This window comes from Bos indicus x Bos taurus, chromosome 18, assembly GCF_003369695.1.
Source record: "Bos indicus x Bos taurus breed Angus x Brahman F1 hybrid chromosome 18, Bos_hybrid_MaternalHap_v2.0, whole genome shotgun sequence".
Lineage (NCBI taxonomy): Eukaryota > Metazoa > Chordata > Mammalia > Artiodactyla > Bovidae > Bos > Bos indicus x Bos taurus.
The window spans coordinates 20,900,414-20,908,793 of NC_040093.1; the positions used below are offsets into that span (position 1 = coordinate 20,900,414).

General features: G+C 39.3%; 1 pseudogene; it reads right to left on the reverse strand.

The window, feature by feature from the left end:
- Positions 1-6,073: 6,073 nt before the first annotated feature.
- Positions 6,074-7,287, reverse strand: LOC113875752 (annotated as a pseudogene).
- Between the last annotated feature and the right edge of the window lie 1,093 nt (positions 7,288-8,380).

The following is an 8,380-nucleotide window of genomic DNA, read 5'->3' on the forward strand; positions in this document are numbered from 1 at the left end:
CCCTAATTATGTTCCTAGCTCAACTGAAATATTTCATCCTCATGAAATGAAGAAGTTCCAAGAAAGTGTTATAAGTGTATAAGGAACAGGTACTCATGAGCATATGGTTTCCCAAAGAATACAGTCTAGATAGGGAGATGAATGTCAGCAAAGACAGGATCATGTATAAACAGGAATAGGTTCCAGGGAGAGCTGACATTCAGCTGGTTCCTTTCAGCATGTATGTTTTGGTTTGCAAAATGCTGAGTCTGGTACATTTTTGACTAATAATTGCGGTTCTAAGTGTTCCAAGAGTCTCACCACCACCACCATCTCAGGTATCCTAGTTCTATGCCTTCTGTGACTTCAACTGTTGACTACTCAACTAAACTTTTTTTTTTACTATATTTTATTTATTTTTGGCTGTGCTGGTTCTTCATTGCTGCATGGGTTTTCTGTAGTTGTGGCAAGTGGGGGCTACTCTGCATTGCTGTGCACTAGCTTCTCTTGTTCCAGAGCACAAACTCTAGGGTATGGGCTTCAGTAGATGCACCTCCCAGGCTCTGGAACACAGGCTTGACAGCAGTGGCACACAGACTTAGCTGTTCTAGGGCATGTGGGATCTTCACAGATCACTGATCCAACCCATGTCTCCTATATTGGTAGGCAGATTCTTTACCACTGAGCCACCAGGAAAGCCCTCAGCTAAACTTTTAACAAGTAAAACCTAGGGGGTGGTTTCAAGGACTCTGAAATAGCTGACTGTAGTTTTATCACTACTTGGTCTGCTAAGTCTCTTAAAACAACTTCTCCTATAAAGAGGATGTGATATAGGGACTTTCCTGGTAGTCCAGTGAATGGTTAAGAATCTGCCTTCCAAAGCAGGGCACTTGGGTTCAATCCCTGATGAGGGAACAATGAACCCATCCACCGCAGGACAACTAAGTCTCTGCAACACAACGAAAAGCCCTCACACCACAGGAAAGATTCTGCATGCCCCAATAAAAATCCTGCATGTAACAACTAAGAAATGACACAGCCAAACAAATATTTTTTAAAAAAAGAAGATGCAATACATATATAAAATGGAATGTTACACAGCCATAAAAAGGACCAAAACTATGCCATTTGCGGAGATGTGGATGGATCTATAGAATGTCATACAGGGTGAGGTAAGGCGGAAAGAGAAAAATTAATACTGTACATTAACATACATGTGGAATCTAGAAAAATGGTTCAGTATAGATGATCTTCTTTACAAAGCAGAAATAGACACACTGACATAGAGAATAAATATATACATACTAATTAATGCAGGGGGGAGGGATGAATTAGAAGATTTAGATTGACATATATACACTATTGATACTATGTATAAAATGGATAACTATCCATTTTAGTGGATAATGAGAACCTACTATAGCACAAAGAACTCTATTCACTCTGCATGAGCATGCCGACTTGCTTTAGTTGTGCCCGACTCTGTGGACTGTAGCCCACCAGGTTCCTCTGCCCATGGGATTCTCAAGGCAAGAGTACTGGAATGAGTGGCCATCCCCTTCTCTAGGGGATCTTCCTGACCCAGGGATTGAACCAGGATCTCTTGAATTGGTAGGTGTGTTCTTTACCATTAGCATCACATGGGAAGCCCACTCAAAACTCTGTGGGGACCTAAATGGGAAGGAAATTCAAAATGGGAGGAGGGGGGGATATGTGTAAACATACAGCTGATTCACTTTGCTGTACATTTTCTAGATACAGCAGAAACTAACACAACATTGTAAAGTAACTATAATCCAATGAAGAAGAAAAAAAAAAAAAAAAAGACACCCTCTCCTGGCACGCTAAGGAGTTCTCTTGATGCCAGAGAGCCTGGCTAATATTTCTCCCAGGCAACTCCATGCAGCTTTACTGGCACATCCCAATCTAGGTATTGCCAGAGGATTGCCCTTTTACCTTCCAAGGAGCTCTCTGAGGGTCCTTTGTTTTGGCCCATGTCTCTTACGTCCCTCCAGCCAGAGCCATCCTTGAGACAAGTAGGGCAGAAAGCAATACAAGCAGCAGCGCTGGCCACCCAGTGTACTGAGGCCAGCATCCCCGCTGACGTACTCCATGCCCACAGCTCGGGGCTCACACACTGCAGCTTCTGCTCCCTGGGAGTCCTCCTGCCAGTCAGCTCTAGGCAGGAGACAGGACTCCTACCAGTAATTTCAGTATCTACATACTGAGAGTCTTTTCACTGTGTCCCATATTATCTCTTATACACTTTTCCACATTTTATGAAATTTTTTGTCTGTTTTAATTTGGATGTTTACTAAATTGCTGTTTACTAATTTTCTCAACAGCTGTACCTAATCTACTCTTAAATTTAGAAAAAGTATTTGAATACTTTAGTCCAAGAAAATCCACTGTGAATGTATTAAATCTCTCCATATTAGGGATGGAGATAGAGAAACAGATCTCCTCAGACTGACAATCCTCCATGCTCTCTCTCCCCTGGTATAGTTTTAGATTTGCACCCTGCACCTCATCCGCCCTTCCTCAGGCCTTCTTCTAACATCTCCTATAGTGAAGGCATGCTGCTAATGAATCCTTTAAGGTTTTGCATATGTGAAAAAGTGTTTCTTCTTACTTTTTTATAAAAGATGGTTTCACCAGGTGGAGAATCAGAGAGTCACAATATCTTTTCTTTTAATACTTTCAGTACTTCAAAATTTCATTGCTTCCTAAGAGTAGTGTTCTGTCGTTCTTCTCTGTTCATCTGTTTCTCTGGCTGCTTTGAAATTTTCTTCATCACCACATTTAAGAAATCTGATTACAATGTGCCAAGTGTAGTTTTCTTCATGTTTCTCATGCTTAAATTTAACTAAGTGTTGTAGATCTGTAGGTTTCATGGTTTTCATCAAATACAGAAATATTTTGGCCATTATTCCCTAAGAGAGTTCATTAATCACATATTATCCCTCCCACGGGTTGTCTCACAGCTCACTGATCTTCTCATCATTTTTCGATTTTTTTTCTGTTTTTCATTTTGGATAGTTTCTGGCATTGTTTCTATTTCCAACTCACTAATATTGTCTTGCATCTAATTCAGGCTTCCTGGATGGCTCAGTGGGTAAACAATCCATCTTCAGTGCAGAAGACACAGTAGATGCAGGAAGATCCCCTGGAGAAGGAAATGGCAACCCACTCCAGTATTCTTGCCTGGGAAATCCCATGGACAGAGGAACCCTGCAGGCTACAGTCCAAAGGGTCACAAGAATTGCAAAGAGCTGGATACAACTGAGCGACTAAGCACACACACAGTGCCTAATCCACAGTAATTCTATCCAACAGAATACTTTTTTCTATTCAAGTTTGTTTTTCTAAATATACCTATGCTTCCAGCTTCCATGTGTGAGTGGTCCTCTCACCTCTTAAATATTTGGAACACAAAATTTTAATAACTTTTAAAATTTGGTTTACAAACTGTATCATGTTTGTGCTTTCTGGGTTTGTTTACATTGATTTCTTCTTCAATTGTTTATATTGATGCTATTGTTTTCTTTTTTTATTTAGTGATTTTAATTGGAGGCTAATTACTTTACAATATTGTAGTGGATTTTTCCATACATTGACATGAATCAGCCATGGGTGTACCTGTGTCCCACATCCCAAATCCCCCTCCCACCTCCCTCTCCATCCCATCCCTCTGGGTTGTCCCAGTGCACCAGCTTTGAGTGCCCTGTTTCGTGCATCGAACTTGGACTGATCATCTATTTCACATATGGTAATATACATGTTTAAATGCTATTCTCTCAAATCATCCCACCCTCCCAGAGTCCAGAAGTCTGTTCTTTCTCTCTCTCTCTTTTGCTGTCTTGCATATAGGGTCATCACTACCATCTTTCTAAATTCCATATATATGCATTAATATACTGGTGGTTTTCTTTCTGACTGACTTACTTTACACTGTATAATAGGTTCCAGTTTCACCCACCTCATTAGAACTGATTCAAATGCATTCTTTTTAATAGCTCAGTAATATTCCATTGTGTATATGTACCACAGCTTTCTTATCCATTCACCTGCCAGTGGACATCTAGGTTGCTTCCATGTCCTGGCTATTATAAACAGTGCTGCAATGAATACTAGGGTACACATGTCTCTTGCAATTCTGGTTTCCTCGGTGTGTATGCCCAGCAGTGGGATTGCTGGGTCATATAGCAGTTCTATTTCCAGTTTTTTAAGGAATCTCCACACTGTTCTCCATAGTGGCTGTACTAGTTTGCATTCCCACCAACAGTGTAAGAGGGTTCCCTTTTCTCCACACCTTCTCCAGCATTTATTGTTGATAGACTTTTTGATAGCAGCCATTCTGAGGGGCGTGAGATGGTACCTCATAGTGGTTTTGATTTGCATTTCTCTGATAATGAGTGATGTTGAACATCTTTTCATGTGTTTGTTAGCCATCTATATGTCTTCTTTGGAGAAATATCTGTTCTTTGGCCCCTTTTTTGATTGGGTCATTTATTTTGAGCTGCTTGTATATTTTTTAGATTAATTCTTTGTCAGTTACTTCGTTTGCTATTATTTTCTCCCATTCTGAAGGCTGTATTTTCACCTTGCTTATAGTTTCCTTCATTGTGCAAAAGCTTTTAAGTTTAATTAGGTCCCATTTGTTTATTTTTGCTTTTATTTTCATTACTCGGAGGTGGGGCATAGAAGATCTTGCTGTGATTTATGTCAGAGAGTGTTTTGCCTGTTTTCCTCCAGGAGTTTTATAGTTTCTGGTCTTATATTTAGGCCTTTAATCCATTTTGAGTTTATTTTTGTGTATGCTGTTAGAAAGTGTTCTAGTTTCAGTCTTTTACAAGTGGTTGACCAGTTTTCCCAGCACCACTTGTTAAAGAGATTGTCTTTGCTCCATTGTATATTTTTCCCTCCTTTGTCAAAGATAAGGCGTCCAGATGTGTGTGGATTTATCTCTGGGCTTTCTATTTTATTCCATTGGTCTATATTTCTGTCTTTGTGCCAGTACCATACTGTCTTGATGACTGTAGATTTGTAGTATAGGTCTGCAGTCAGGCAGGTTGATTCCTCCATTTCCATTCTTCTTTCTCAAGATTGCTTTGGCTATTTGAGGTTTTTTGTATTTCCATACAAACTGTGAAATTATTTGTTCTAGTTGTGTGAAAAATACTGTTGGTAGCTTGATAGGGATTGCATTGAATCTGTAGATTGCTTTGGGTAGTATATTCATTTTCACTATATTGATTCTTCCAATCCATGAACATGGTATATTTCTCCATCTATTTGTGTCATCTTTGATTTCTTTCATCAGTGTTTTCTAGTTTTCTATATATAGGTCTTTTATTTCTTTATGTAGATTTATCCCTAGGTATTTTATTATTTTTTTGCAATGGTGAATGGGATTGTGTCCTTAATTTCTCTGTTTTCTCATTGTTAGTGTATAGGAATGAAAGGGATTTCTGTGTATTAAATTTATATCCTGCAACTTTACTATATTCATTGATTAGCTCTAGTAATTTTCTGGCGGTGTATTTAGTTTTCTATGTATAGGACTATGTCATCTGCAAACAGTGAGTTTACTTCTTCTTTTCCAGTCTGGATTTCTTTTATTTCTTTTTCTTCTCTGACTGCTGTGGCTAAAATTTCCAAAACTATGTTGATAGTAGTGGTGAGAGTGGAGACTCTTGTCTTGTTCCTGACTTTAGGGGAAATGCTTTCAATTTTTCACAACTGAGGATAATGTTTGCTGTGGGTTTATCATATATGGCTTTTATTAGGTCAAGGTATGTTCATTCTATGCCTGCTTTTTGGAGAGGTTGTTTTTTTTTTTTATGCAACAAATTTTATTTAGCATAGTCAGTCCCAACATTCAGCACAAAAAGAGTTTACAGAGGATACAAAGTGCATTAATAAAAGCCAGTCTTTACCAAAAGAAAATAGAAAATATATTATTGATTCAAAATATTTTACACTTGAATGATAAACTGCAAAAACTTATTTTGGGCATCTACTGATATAAGAGAAAGGAAGAGAAGAAAAGAATACTTTAGAAGAGTTCAATCTCCATATGGTATCAGAGAAGTCAGTAGAAGTCACTGAGACCAGCAGTCTTTCTTGCTTTCTGCATTAGTACCCTCAGCTGGAACTGATTATGGGACAGAAGATGTACATGCTTTAGGAAGACATCTAGATCTATTACTCCCTGCCTCAAGGCTTCTCCCAGGTAAAAAACAGTGTCTTCAATAGCATTTTCCTCTGCATACAGATTTAGGATCTGTTTGTATAGTGGGGCTGTGGGAATGATAACTTCATCAATATCATTGTTTTCAGATTGATTTTCCATTTTCTCCAGAGCAGAACTGAGTTCTTCATCCTTCTTTCTCAAAAGTTCTATGTTTTTATCAACCTCAGCTACTTCTTGATCTTAATGGTTAACCATCTCTTCGAGTTTCTGGTGACCTTTTTTCAGGTCTTCCTCTGTTCGTTTCAAGGCATTGAGTTCTGCCTGGGCACAATCCATTTCCTCCTTCATCCGACATCTCAGTTTGTCACTGACCGCTGAGATGAGAGAGGCTCGGATAGTGTCCTTGCTGACTGTGCCACCCCTACTGGGACCAACAGCGGTCACAGGAGGCTGGGAAGGGTACTGGGAACTTGTTGTGGCAGGATACTGACCACCAGGTGGGTAAGGACAGCCTGTGTAACCACTGGGATTGGGAGGGTACCCAGATGGGTATGCAGAAATCCTACTTGGCATGCCTGGCATGTAGGAATTATTTGGTTGCCCTGTTGCCTGATATGGTGGATAGGATGCTGAAACAATAGGATGAGAGAAGACTGGAGGTTCATCTCCAAACACCACAATCATGACTTGAATAAGCCCCAACAAGTCTGACTGGGGTGCTCCCATTCATGTAGATTAGGAAAATATATCTTCCCATTAGCATCCACGTGCTTTCCTATTTTAATAGTCATTGAGCTAGTAGGCTTAACGAAACAGATAGGGGGATTATATGGATATGTGTCCAACAGCCACAGGCAGATTGAAATATTGTATGTATGACCTCTATAACCCACAGAAATTGTTCCAGTAAGGTTCATTAGTTCCCTGGAACTGCCATCATTAAAAACATATGAATCCAATACAGGTCTGAAATCTTTGTATAGAGTAATAACGTTAACAGTTTCACGTACAGTTAGGTCTCTGTATTTGTACTTGGACACCATTTTCTTGAGCTGGCTCTCTGACTTCACCATGGTGGCCGCCTCACGACTCCGGTCCCTGCAGGCAGAGGGTCAGCCGCTCTGGGGCTGCCCCAGGCCACCCCACACAACTGCACACAGATGAGCCAGCCCCTCAGCCCCCTGGAGAGTTTTTATCATAAATGGATGTTGAATTTTGCCAAAGGCTTTCTCTGCATCTATTGAGAAAATCATATGGTTTTTCTCTTTCAATTTATTAATGTGGTATATCACATTGATTGATTTGTAAATATTGAAGTATATTGATTCTATTCTTTAATTCTGTTTTTCAATTGTTCTTTGGCCCATTTTTTGATTGGGTCATTTATTTTTCTGGTATTGAACTGCATGAGCTGCTTGTATATTAATTCTTTGTCAGTTACTTCTCCAAAGAAGACATATAGATGGCTAACAAACACATGAAAAGATGCTCAACATCACTCATTATCAGAGAAATGCAAATCAAAACCACTATGAGGTACCATCTCACGCCCCTCAGAATGGCTGCTATCAAAAAGTCTATCAACAATAAATGCTGGAGAGGGTGTGGAGAAAAGGGAACCCTCTTACACTGTTGGTGCGAATGCAAACTAGTACAGCCACTATGGAGAACAGTGTGGAGATTCCTTAAAAAACTGGAAATAGAACTGCTATATGACCCAGCAATCCCACTGCTGGGCACACACACCGAGGAAACCAGAATTGCAAGAGACATGTGTACCCTAGTATTCATTGCAGCACTGTTTATAATAGCCAGGACATGGAAGCAACCTAGATGTCCACTGGCAGGTGAATGGATAAGAAAGCTGTGGTACATATACACAATGGAATATTACTGAGCTATTAAAAAGAATGCATTTGAATCAGTTCTAATGAGGTGGGTGAAACTGGAACCTATTATACAGTGTAAAGTAAGTCAGTCAGAAAGACTGTTCTGTTCTTCAAGTCTTCAATTGTTTATATTGATATCTTTGTTTTTATTGATTCATTTATATTGACTACTTCTGATCATAGTTCATACTTTTCTGCTTTGCTTGCTTGCTAATTCTTCAATGAGAAATATTCTAAAACTTAAAATTTTAGGTGTTAGGTACCTCTGTAGTTCTACAGATACTCTTGAACTTTGTTTCTTTTATTTTGAAATAGA